We start from the raw sequence: 13253 nt of genomic DNA on the forward strand, positions 1-13253 counted from the left end.
ACAAACTTTTAATCACTGATTCTGATATTGAAACCAATAAACAAATACATACTTAGAGAGACACACCTCAGCTCCCCTCCAGACGCCTCTCCTCCCTGCTCTGTGGTCTCCAGTCCTGTCGCTGCACATGGCACACACTCCCTTTGGTGAGGCAAAGGGGATCACTAAATAGCAGGTGAGGCTTTGCAGCTAGTGCGTTGGGCAGGACTCAGAAGACCTGTGTCTCATTTCTGCAGCTGGCAAGTTCTCTGCACTGTTTCTTTCTGTGCTGCTGTCTTATCTGTAAGCCAGGAAAAATGGCAGTGACCTGCTTTGGATAGTACTGTGAAACTGATTGCCGAGAAGCAGTCCAAGAGGACATGGTGGTACTGATGTAACTGCAGCTTTGGAGTCTGTCAGTCTTGTGGGAGCAGTAGGTGTTTGAAGAAGCAAGGAGATAGAACAATTACATAAGGATATATTTTATTACCTTTGCATTCAGTTGGTTCCTGTCCCATCCGTAACCCTAAGGAAAGCAATAGTAATCAAGTGGCCCAAGATACAAACCCATATCATGTGTGGTGGTGTGTTCTTCCCCTTCAGAAACAATGAATTTACAAATGTTGTGTTGTGACATCCCTCTGGATTACTGCAGCTCAGTGACTGATGTTAGAGTATAGCATGTCAGTTTTCAAGGTCCTTTTCATGACAGGTCACCAGCTGCCAGAGCTTCACTATCAACTGGATCTGAGTTAAAAAATCTTTAACGAAAAGGGGCATGGTATTTTTAGCCCAGGTCATTTGAGTGGTCTGGTCTGCAGGGAAGTGTCATGAACTGAGAAGAGTAACAGATTACAGTGCCAAGATGGAGACAGGGAGGTTGCAAGAGAGCAAGAAATCATTAAGGCACCTTTACTGCCAAAGTTACTGCATTGTACAGTTACACCTGGAGTATCTCATAATCTTTGTCATATACACTGAGGTTTGGAAATTTCTTTCTCTTTTGCAGATGGGAAACGGAGGCCCAGAGAAATTAAATGAGTTGTCTGTGGTTGCATCAGAAATATGGCTACAGTTGTATAGGAAATATTGTGAACTGAGGATTTAATGCAAAATCCAAGGTCAGTGCTCTGACCAGGCCATCTCCCTTCTAACATAGCCCGAAGGTTCCAGCTGGGATGTTTAATTGTTGTTGATTATCATTTTACCTTTATCAGTGAATAACCTCTACAGACGAACCAAACACTGCAACATGTGTTGACCATAAGGTTCATACTGCTATTTGGCAGAAACAGAAGATGAGAACTAAACTCTGGGCAGCTGGTTTCCTCTTTTTGAAAACGTAGGCTCAGCATACAGCCAAATATACTGCGAGTCAATGCAGATTTGCACATTTGCTGCAAAAATTAAAAAGCTGGTGGAGTAATGCTAAAACTTCAACACTGATGTAGAATCTGTGGCACCTCATCTGGAGATCAGCCTCTACATGTTAGCTCTTTATTCCCTAGAAACAAGTTGGCAGATGTTGCATCAGTCTCTCTATGAAGGGCTCCTGTTTCCTGAAGATTCATTTGAGGCAGCCATTCATGATCCTTACTGCAGAATATTCATGATCCCTTCTATGTTCCCATTCCGGTCTCTACTTTCAGTTGCTGTGGATGGCAATTTCCTTGTGCCAGCTTTTGCATGCACCTGCAGGCTTCCCAAAGCTGTTATTCCTATCTATTTGTTTACAACTCAGTCTAGTACTTAGTGTTTTCCTCACTTGCATTTAGTGCCCAGACAACTTGCCCTCGAAACTGTCCAAATACACTATTTCACACCAACAGTGGTGGATGAAAAAAAACCCCAGGAATTAATTAATTTCAGTGTACACATGGTACAAAAATGTTATTGGAAAATACATAAAAAGTAGACCACTTAATTTTTATTTAACTTTTCTAAATAACTTTACAGTTCATCTTAATTATTTAACTTTCTTTAAGTCACTACTTTTTAAAAAAAATCAAAAGTAAAGATACGGAATGAAGTTGCAGCTCAGGTTTTTCTTCCCACTACACTGTCACAGAAAAACCTAAGCTATTTCTGGCTGTTCTTATTTTTAGATTGTTCTTCATATACCATCTACCATCATTGAAATTAATGAGAAAATAAAAGGAGTGACCTTTGGCTGAGCACATACAGTTTATGCATGAGCTAAACAGCAGGATCCTTTTTCATTCTTCTTTTTCCCACATTCTCTTTCTCCCTGCTCTCCCCCATCCAAATATAATTTGTAAAGCTTTTAGAGCCTTTCATCCTATGTGTTTCCACTGTGTTCCTTTAGATGAGTCTTAGGTCCATGATTCACATCTATTCTCTTGTGCTGAAAGGTCAGCGGCACCCTTGTTTTAATGAATATAATGCACCATTCTCTTGAACTTCAGAATCGTTTCCAAAACTCCCAGGCAAAATTCATACAGCTCAGGGTGCAGATAAATGTCAGCAATACTATAAAGAGCACTCTCAGAACACAAATACAAGCCTGGACATTCAAAGTTACACTGTTTAAAATAAACCTGCATTTACTGAAGATCTGAATAGTTTCGAAGACATGATTCCACATGAAATGTTAATTCTGAACCTGTGGCCTCACCATAACGTTGAATATCTAATTCAAGCCCAGCTTTCTGCAGCAGGTGGACAAGTCCATTGAACAGATACTCGTTCCACGAAGCCACTGCAGCTGCATAAAGTAGAAACTGCCCAGCGAGGTTCGCTTGGGCACCACCGTCAGAGAACTGCGTGCTGTCGCACCGAGGTGGTTCTCTGCCAGCCCACCTGCCTGCCACGAGGAAACGCTGCCAGCTCTGCCTGGTTTGGAGGGTGGGTCGGATACATACTCAGTATAAATCTCACCTTGAATTATTTTCTGTGCTGCAGTTTGGGAAGCCTTGGTTGAAAATAATGACTGAGTGCTGCCTCCAAACTGTGTTTGAAGGTGTTAAAAGGTTATTTTTCTGGCTGCGGGTAGGGAGTTCAAGTGTGTTATGAGCTGTGTTATGACCAAGAGAGTCTCCTTTGCGTTAGCAGGAAAAGAGGTACGCAATGATTCTGGGAGGAAATGCTATGATTCTCCAGTACTTGTGGCTCACAGTGGTAACAAAAATGAGAATTGCTATGTGTTTGGGTTAAGGGAAATGCTGATGATGGTGTAAGACACCAGTACTGATAGTAAATCCAGATTACAGTTGTTTATGGAAAACTTGCTCTGATTTTTGCCTAGTTCCAAGTGTGCGGTTGTACCTCCACCTTCTAGTGTTTAAATTTAAGTAGATAGGTTTTTATTGCTCCTTTAGCTTTGTGTTAACAACCCTGACTATGTATTTTCTTTGGAGCTTTTAGGTAGTATTTTAAAACATCGATTACTGAGAAACTTGCCCTAAGTTTTTATATTCTGGTTGTTTGCCAAGAGTATTCACAGATAGGAAGATTCATACGCTCGCGATGATTTATGCTGCCTGTTTCATTTTGCTTAGCGAGAAGTTCTTGCGTAGGTCTCTACCGGAGCATTTATTTGTGCGTGGCAGGAGGGGCACACGCAAATTCTGAAGCCGCTGCACGAGTAAATCACCGGAACCTGGGGGGCTGCTCTCCGTCCCACAGAACCCTTCCCGCCCGGCACCCAGGAAGCAGGCGCCACGCGTTGTGCCGTCCAAGCCGGGCTTCGGGCAGCTCACCCAGCCCGCTCCCCAGCGTCCCGGGCGAGCGGCCCCTCCCCCGGGTCCGCGGCCCCGCTCCGAGCCCGCCGGCGCCGGCCGCCCCGCGGCCCCCGCTGCCGGCCGGGGAACGCGGCGCCGCCGTTGCTGTGGGCGGGGGCTGTGGCGGCCGTTACTGGGGCGGGCCCGGGGCGGTACGCGCGTGCAGGGGAGGGGCGCGAGGCGTGTCCCCGCGAGCGGGCGGTGGTGCCACAGCCGCGACCCACTGCCGGCCGCCGCGCCCCGCCGGTCCGCACCCGCCTCCCCGCCCTCTGCCGCGGCCGCACGGCCTCGCTGCGGCCCGGCGGCTACCAGGTAAGGCGCCGCCCTGCCCTCCCCTCCCCTCCCCTCGGCGGCACCTGCGCGGGGCGGCGGGCCCGCGGGGGGCGGAGGAGGGCCCGCCGGGAGTTTCCTGCCGAGCGGTGCCGCGGTGGGGGGGACGGTTACTGTGGTGCCGCGCGCACCCCGCCCGCTGCTCTAACGCCCCGGGTCCCGGCGCCGAGACCCGGCTGCGGGCGGAGGCGGGTGGGCCCCTCCTGGCGGCACGGGGGCCGCAGCCGGGCCCGGCCCTGGCCCCTCGGACCTCGCCCGGCGTACGCCGGGACCGGCTCTGCGAGCGCCCGGGAGCTGCTCGCCGCGGCTCGCCCTCTCCCGCCGCTCCGCCAGTCCCCAGGCGCCGCCGGAGCCGAGGCTGGGCAGTGCTGTGCTGTTCAAGGCTATTCAGTAACAGCCTTGGTCATAAATGATTAACTGCACACCCGGGGAATTGGGAGCCGGGTCTTTCCGAGCGCAGCCGTTTATCCCCGGCTGTCTTGGCGGCCAGAGGCGCTGAGCCAGCGGTACGTTTGTTCCTGAAATGCTGCCTTACGTTTTTGCATGGGCTCTGAAATGTTGCTGCGAGTGCTGACCTGCTACAAGGTAGGGATGAAGGTTGCTGTGCCCTAGCTACTGTTTCTGCACAGATCCACCCGTTTGAGGATTTGCTTTATCTGTACCAAGGTAAAAGACCGCTAAGGTGATAGGGCTTTTTTTGGTTGTTGGTTTTTTTTTTTTAACGTTCGTTGTCTTTCTTACTGTGCATGAAAAATATGATCATTAGGTGTGCAAGTCGTTGATAAGCAGTGGCAGCTGGCAAAATTCTTCTGTTTTCTATCAGAATGTAATGCTTCCTTTGTTGAGCTGTAAATGAATAGTGTAAGCTTCTTCCCCACCCTCAGCCTCATCATCCTGAGATGTGAATCACTTGGACTACCAGATTTATTTTCTTTAGGAGAGCTAAGAGGCACCACAGAAAATCCATCTGTTTCATTCCAGGCCACATTCCCCTGGATTGATTGGGTTGATTCCAGGTTGAAAATGTGCAAATGCTTTATATACTTCAAGGCAACTAATGATCCTCGGTGGGAATTCTTTTTTGTTAACTTTTAAATTGGACTTACCAGTGTACATATAAAGCATCTTTCTTCTGTTTCTTTGAGCTCCTGATGCAGTCATAAAATATTTTCCAAACTGTGATGATTCAAGGAAAGTAAACTAAAAAACTTCTAAACAGAAAGTGGAAAAGACTGGTGTATGCAGAATGTCAAGGTTAACCAGGAACATGTTTGCACTGGCCGTGAAAGAAATCCTGGGTGGTAACCTGTTGAATGCCACTAGCTAGAGTCTTTAAGCTGCTGTGAGCAGGACACTGCGCCCTTGCCACAATTGTTTCCGTGAATGCAGTCAAACCGAGTAAATGCAGAATGATTTCCAGGTCGGAACAGGTTGATGAATTTTGTGAGGCGCCATCACAACCTGCTGGAGCTGAACGCTGCTGCTGGGCTGTGAGTGTTCTCCTACTAATTGTGTTATGGGAGTTGAAGCAGTTTGGCCCTTTATGAGAACAGCAGGATCTGTTAAATGTAATGAGACACCAATCAAGATAAGGCTTGTATTGTGTCAGGTGCTGAATAATCATGTAAGGAGGTAAGGTCACAACTCTGGGAAATTTACTGTGTAAGAAAGTGTTATGATTAAGAAGAAGTAAATTAAGTACCCTTCAAAATGTTCTCAGCATTATCCTGAAGTGAAGGGTCTGTTTCCACAGTCCTTGTGCCTAGGCAGATGCCTGAGAAGAAACACGTGCTTTAGAGTTATTGTTGTGTCTGACTTGTAGTAATGAGCTAAAAATTGAACACAAGCATCTCCAAGTACTTTCTGTGTTGAGGGAGGTTTGGTTCTGAATCTAGATCAGTTTTTCTTATCTAGTCTTTCTTGCTCAAAGAAATAGAAATGAGGCTATGTCAGGACCCCTTCCTGCTGTTTCCCAAATTTTAAGGAAATATCTGTCCAGAACTGAAATCGGTTTGGGCCTATTTTTAAGAGAAAGCACAACAAAATTCCAATGGCTGTCAACTTGTTTTATATTTTCTTTGAGTTTTCTTCTAGCAACGGTGGAAGTACAAAAGCCATGCCTGTCAGCAGCTGTAGGCAACCTGTATTTGGTATTAATTCCCCCAGGCTGTTACATTTGTGTTCCTTTTCATCCATGTGCATTGACTCTGTTGTCATTCTAGGGACTGTATTTCCTACTATGTTTTTGGGGCCCATGTCTTTAAACACTGTTAAGTAATGCTAGTCATGCAGAATACAAAAAAAAATCCTCAATCATTTTCTAAAAACCAATCTGGTGTGGTGATTTACACATCCAAAGGAAAGGTCAAACTCCACTTTTCACTGTGCACCAAAGGATACAAGTAAAGCTGTGTAACGATTTGGAGCAGAAGACCCAGGGGCAGTGAGGCTTTGCACAAAGATCAAAGGAAGAAAAATAGCTTATAGTTAATGGTTAATTGTAGCTAACTTGTAGTTAATATTAAGGATTTTATTGTCCATGTTACTCTGGGGAAATATGACCTCATACCTATGGCTGCTGCTACTGTCTCCTCCATCCTCCATGGTTTTTTGCACTGTCCCAATCCTTCAGTTTCCCTCTTCTTCCTCCTGCCTTTTCTTCCCTCCTCAGATGCTTCACCAGCTTTCTCTTCCAGTTTTCTCCTTCGTGTACCAAAATGAACTAGCGAAATAGTTAACTTCGATAGCAAAGTGCCTTTATTTTAGACTGGGCGCCTTCCCTTGCTAATAGTTGTTTGAAAGCAACACTCTGTAGCATTATTATATCAAAGAATTTGGCCCTGAGCTTCACTGAGATTAGCAGGGGGCTGTGCAGTTCACATCTCTCTGCCCTGTTTGTTTCTGAGCACCTTGAGCTTCAAGAAGACGGTGCAGCGTTGTTTTGCCTCTGCTTTGCATATGCAAGATTCTCATTCCAATCCTGAGGACTATAAGCTTGTGTTTTACAGAGTGTGAGATAATGGGGTGCGTGGTTACCTTGGGGGTATGTTTGGCATGGCAGGACTTTTACTTCCAGTATATATATCTGAAAGTGGCATCGTGGGTGATTCCCGCAGCAAAGATTTTGGCCCTGGTAGTGCTGTCCTGTAACATGCCAAAGACCAGCTCCTTGCCTGATGTACTTTGATAGGGCAGTCAAAAGAGCTAAATCCAGCTGGCACCTTGACCAATGGCGTGTGCAAAATATATTGCTTGATTTCAGGAGGGGGTGTGGGAGCACAAGGAATATAAATTCTGGGATGTGGCAAGAAGCTGGAGAGTGAAAACTGACATTTTTTGACTGTTAAGTTTCACAGTACGTGGGTGGAACAGACGGGTGAAGAGGGCAAGTCTGACAGCTGTGACTTTTGTTTCTGAATAGAAGTGCAGTAATTCCCTAGTTCTGGATATGGATTAGAAGAAATCTGGTTTTGCTTATTAGCTCCCCTGTCTTTACTGCTGAAAGTTTGTCCATGTGAAGATTGTTTAGAAACTCTGTAATGAACTCATGTGTGCAAATCCCATTTTGGGTGTGTGGGCATTCGCATGTAAAACCTGCGAACTGAAAATGTGATTGGGGCGGGTGGAGAAGTCAAATATTTCTTCTGAGAAGTCGTCAGCAGATGTAATCAACCCTTTTTTGTGAGAGGCTTCAGAAACAGACTTCAAAATTAAAGAGTCAAATGCTGGTTTCTCAATATAAAAAAATGTCTTTTCATTGAATAAGCCACCATATACTTTATGGGTGATGGTGAATTTGCTCAATTAGTAAAGTGGTTATTAAGCAACAGTGACAATGCTTTCACTTATTATCCCAGTGCAATTATACTTTTACTAGATCTTGTACCAAAAAAACTTCTGATGGTTTTCTTTTTAGACAAGGCAAATAGTGCTGCAGACCCTAATTAGGGTTTTGGAATAAAGTCAAAACTCTGCATGTGTGTTAAACTTCTCTCATAAAACAACAATAATATAGAATGCCTGCCCATCTTTTTGTAGTACAAGAGACTAATCTAAAAATATGCTCTGCATATACATAGTAGGAAAGGATTGTGGCATAACATTTTCAAAGCCTGTTCTTTTCTTGGTTTGCTCTTAACTGAAGCTATACAGTTTCTTCAAAAACCATGAGTTACAAATGAATCTGCAATACTTTGTGACTCCTTGTCCTTTTCCTTCAGACAAAAGGCCCTTTCAATCCATTGTGGAACAGTCACCGATTTTCATGTGGTCATTCAAGAAAAGGATAGTGATTGGCCTTCATAATAGGCCTTTCAGTACTCTCTCTAGTGGTTTGCTGACTGAAAAAAAAATGCCTATCGCTGTGTACTGTGTCCAGTGTTTAAATTACTGATGAATCTAATCTCCCAAGTGTTGAAAGGTAAGAGGTCAAACGGCAAAGAAGCCTCACCTGTTTGTGAGTAGCAGCGTGCTGCTGCTCAGAGTTGGGGACAGATTTTGGCCTGTGTAAACTGGTACAGTTTTGTTTGATGTTCCTTGACTGAAGGTCTGTTCTGTTTCTTTTTTTTTTTAAAGTGGTAACTTAAACCTGGTGTTTCCGTGAACATAATTTAGCTTTTAAGCAGACTGATGCTGTTTTATGTTCCGAGTGGCATTGAGCAATGTTGTCTGTTTGTGCTGTGCATGGCCAAGTGGACTGTGAGTATGACTTCTTGGGAGGTGACTATCCTCGAAAGTTGTGGGCACATTTTGAGTTAGCATTAAAGAAGCTGCTACCACTGTTGTGTTGACAGCGCAGTCTCACTGAGTTGTTACCCTTCTGTACTGGTAAGGACAACCTGCCTAGCAGCATTTCAAAATAAACACCCCACATTCAGGGCAGGTAGGCTGGTGTTTGTTGTCCCAACCTTATGCAAAATCCATGCAAGGATTTATGGTGTTTGACTGAATCTTACCTGGAACAGCACCAAAAGATAGTGTTTGTGCTATGAGACACTTCTGAATGATGGTAGGTCTTCAGGATCCTGGCTGATTTTGTTAGAAACCTGTGCAGAGCTTGCCCTGAACGTTCAGCGCTGGGGTGTCTGCCCGAGTGCTCTCCATGACATATGGCTTTTATCGCTGCTGAAGACTGATGCATGCTGACGGCTAATGGGGTGGCAATCAGGACTTGAGGCTTTCTTATTGGTTTAGGTACAACTGCCAAGAAAGAGTATTTGGGCTTTGGATGACTCTAAGCTCAAGCGTGTGCTCAAATGGTCGTAATATATAAAAACAGCTTTCAGTGTGTACTGTCCTATACGTGTCTAGTTTGTGGCTTCCACTTCTGCGCTACACTTAAACTGTCCACTTTTAGTATTTAAATTACAGTGCTGTGTATGGTTCTCTGTGCAAAACTAAATGCAATAAAAGCCTTGCACGTGCAGTCTGGGTGTGGTGGTACTTTGGAATGGGAATGTATTCAGAGACTGTGGTTTATACTAGAGGTGGAAAAACCTACAAGTCCGACAATTTCATCACTGTGGGACTTCTCCTTTCTGTGTTGATGGAGGGAATAGCTATCTTGTGCAGTAATACTTGCCTGTGCAGAATTTGATTTAGTGATCTTTAGGACTTGGTCTGAATGAAATGTTGCCTTTTTTGTAATTCTGTTTTCCAATAATAACTTAGTGCTGGCTAGAAATTGTTTTGAGTTGGCTGGTTTGTTAAGCTGCTGCCATGAAGTTGTGCTTTGGTGTTAGGATCAGAGCTTGTGCTCCTTGCTCTGGAGCTGATGAGGAGAGGGATGGTGTGGAGATAGACTGCTTGCACAGCACTCAGGTGGAGAGCAGCTTCCCCATCTGTTCCTGCAGCTCCTGAGGTTTCCCATGTGCTGCAGCCACTTAGTTACTAGAGTGAAAGAAGGAAACCTACTTCTCGTTAAAATCCTCAAAGAACTTGAGGGTTTCTTCCTCCACAATAGCCAAATTACGTTGTGTACAAACACAGTGGAAGCCAGAAAGGATTGGATGATTCATCTGGCCAACAGAGAGGCAGCCAGGTCTGGCACATAAGGAAAGAACAGCAGAAAAGAGTCAAAAGATCAGGTGTACTATCAGATGCACAGAGCTGTAGCATGGGTAGGGCAAGAGGTGTATCTGCCAATGGTGCCCTGAAGAGGTCTGCAGTGCAAGGCAAATACAGGTGAACTAGAGCAGCTGCTGTGGCTGTGCAAGAAGAGCGCCTGGAGGCTTGTAGTAGTGAAGAGAGCAGAAGATGGTGGTTGGAAGGAGCCCTGGAGAAGGGAGGAAGGTCGAGGAAGATCCTAGGGGCTAGAAGGAGCTCTGGCAGTCAGAGGGCACCAAGGTTTTTGACCATGTCTGTTTAGATGCTCAATTAGGAATGGAAGCTTGTGACATGAAGGTGAAAGGGGGGAATTACAGGGAATATCTTTTCTGTGTGATGGTAATATAAGATCAGGGTTTCCCTGGCCCTGGTGGGGTTTTCCGCAGGTTTGGCCATTTGGTTAGGGACCTGATGGAAATGATGGGCTTGCAGCAGTTCATATGTTACTGATTTAGAGCCAGATTCTCTTGGGGCTTATGCTTACTGAAATCCACAAGTACAGAGTTTGGCCCTTTATTGCTTCCTTGTCACTCAATAAAAACAGTTCTCCCTCTATTATCTGTTGCTAAAACCACACACCTGTCTTTAATATCCGTGCTCTTGTGCCTCGTTTGCCTATACATGCTGATTCTTTACCGAATTGCTGGTGGGTTGGAAGGTTTTGCAGAAGCCTAGAGAACATGGTTGTCATAGAGTTGATTGAGAGTGCTGCACTGACTTTTTTTAATGTGGTAATTATTATTTTATCCTAAAAGAATTAAAATAAATATCCAAACAGTGATGTGTTGGGGAAACCTTGAGCTGAGCAGACAATCAGCTTTACATCAGAAGAGCTCTGACTTTCTAGTGTTTATCTTTGTGTGAAAGGGGACTATGGAAAATGTCATAATTTTTCTGGCACGTGCTGAAGACAGGAAATCCTCAACATTGGTGAAGTTGCACTTTTATGATAGTGGTGTAAAATCAGTATCTTGCCTTATGATCTTTTAAATATTTATATTAAATTCTCTTTTTTGTTATGTAGTTATTTTTTGCATTAAGTTTACTGGGCTTTTTGATACAAGATGGTTCTAAGGGTGCACTACCGGGTCTGCATCACAGCATGGCCTGTAACCCCACAATTTTTTCCTGTCATGAGAGACACGAGCCCTTCACATGTCTGAAATAGGTGCAGTCTAGGTCCTCTGCAGCTTAGTTTGTGGAGAAGGGATATTTCAAACTAAGGTCCTGTCAGAGCTCTGTATGTATTAGAAGTTTTGCCGCACTTTTGATGTGAGTAGGAGTTTGCCTGTATGTCTTTAGCCAAGAGTATGGCATGAGACACACAGCTGTGGAGCAGGCTGCAGCAATGTGCTGCCTTTCACTCCGCTAGTCCTGTGTTTGTGTAGTGCTCAGTCCTGAAGCTTCTGGCAGTTCTGTGAGAGGGTTCACAGTCCACAGAGTGTTTTGGGATGAAGGGTACTCTATAATGTGAAGTGTTGTATTTTATTTTGTAGTAAAGAAAGTAAGCCTACAAAACCAAGGAAGTTCTGAATAAGGGCAGACATTTGGCAGTCTGGAAAGTGACTCTGCTGTTGCCTAATCTGGCAACAGATGGTCATGTATGTAAATTCATCCATTGCACTGCCATCACTTGACAAAGAAGGATGGGCTGCTTTTCTCTACGCTAAGGGGATGAGTTGAGGTTCCCATGTTAGCATTTTAACACGTGATTCCCTTCTCTTAAGTTACACTGTGTCCAACCCTAATTATTTTGCATGTTACCCTGTAGATGAGGAAAGGTTGGAAACTTCTAATTGCCTTGCTAGTGTTGGATTTTCGGGGATGCTGAGTGCAGAAAGTTTTAATTGGAATTGTGTGCAGTCAGGTCCTCTGAAAATCATGCTGTAGGTGAATGGTGGTACCTTCCAAAGCATTTTAATGAGAATTGCCAAACAGCAAAACCAGATTTATTAAGCTATAACAAGGGGCTTGTTAAATGGAATAGGGATCATCTTGCAGTTGCAAGGTCTATTAAACTGCAAAAAGGTTAGTCATTACCATTGTTGCATCATATTAAAGGAATGAAGCAATGTAAATGCAATCATTAATTAAACTGAATAGCACACCTTTAAACTATCATTCAGTATTTTAAGTGAATAATATCTTCTTCCTTTTGGAGAGCAGCTCAGCCTGATATTAAAGATTCCTTTTCTGTAAATTAAAAAAGAAAAAAATCAAGATTACTGTTACTTATGACAAAAAAATAGACATTTTGTATTATAGTATAGTGCTTGGTATAGGCCTGAACTGAGCCTACCAGGCTCTGCATCCTCACTGAGCTCCCTGTGAAGTTGGAGCCCAACTCTTCAGAAGTGGTTTAACAGAGGGAAGTGGTCAAACAGCATTGTAGCAAGGGCTGTTTTCTGCAGTGCCAAAAGACCTGGGCAAGGACAACTCATTTTGAAATCTTGGGCTGTAAGGTAGGAATGTGATGAAGGTGCTTTGCCACATGTGTATGGGAGTGAGGCTCTTGCAGAGCTGCATTCTTCCTGCAGGCCTTATGGCAGGCATGGGGAACCGCTGGAACTGGTGCCAGCTGGCAGCTGGGGTGGTTTGGGATGACTGTTGCTGAGTGTGCTGGTTTTGTTGGATTTTTTTTCTTTAAACAAATTTGGTACCAGACTCCATAAAAGGCTTTGCCTTTTGCTAGTTTAGGATTTTTCTGGGAGGGACCTCGGGGTCTGTTATGCACTACATTTTTTGACATTTTCAGGTTGCAGTACTGGCCACAGAAAAGAGCTTTGGGAAGGAATCTGCTGTTAATTGAAATGGAAAATATAGTGATACACTATATAGGCTCTTGAACAGCAGATGGACTCCTTAAGAGACAGGCCATAAATTATTAATCCTCCATGTTAATACAAATGTAGAAAGGTACCTGTTCATGGATTAAAGTTTAAAAAAAAACCAAACAAACCCCCACACACAACCAACCAACACCACCCCACCCCCCAAAAAACCCCACTGCAAATAAAACACACACAGAAGAGTATACAAATAAACTGTGTGTAGTTAAAGGAAACATTCAAAGAGCTATCAGATGGTGGTGATGGGATG

The 13253-nt window shown here is 44.4% G+C and overlaps 1 protein-coding gene across 6 annotated transcripts in view; it reads left to right on the plus strand.

The window, feature by feature from the left end:
- The first annotated feature begins 3925 nt into the window (after nt 1–3925).
- SPATS2L (spermatogenesis associated serine rich 2 like) overlaps nt 3926–13253 on the plus strand; it is an 87781-nt gene continuing 78453 nt past the window's right edge. For 3 of the 6 annotated variants that reach the window (XM_075512180.1, XM_075512179.1, XM_075512187.1), the window contains exon 1: nt 3926–4031. The gene's annotated coding sequence lies outside the window, so the exon portion shown is untranslated. Of the gene's footprint in view, nt 4032–4613; nt 4716–13253 lie in introns of those variants that run through there. The other 3 variants (XM_075512184.1, XM_075512182.1, XM_075512181.1) reach the window with 3 other exon arrangements.

The sequence above is a fragment of the Mycteria americana genome, chromosome 9 (genome assembly GCF_035582795.1).
Source record: "Mycteria americana isolate JAX WOST 10 ecotype Jacksonville Zoo and Gardens chromosome 9, USCA_MyAme_1.0, whole genome shotgun sequence".
Lineage (NCBI taxonomy): Eukaryota > Metazoa > Chordata > Aves > Ciconiiformes > Ciconiidae > Mycteria > Mycteria americana.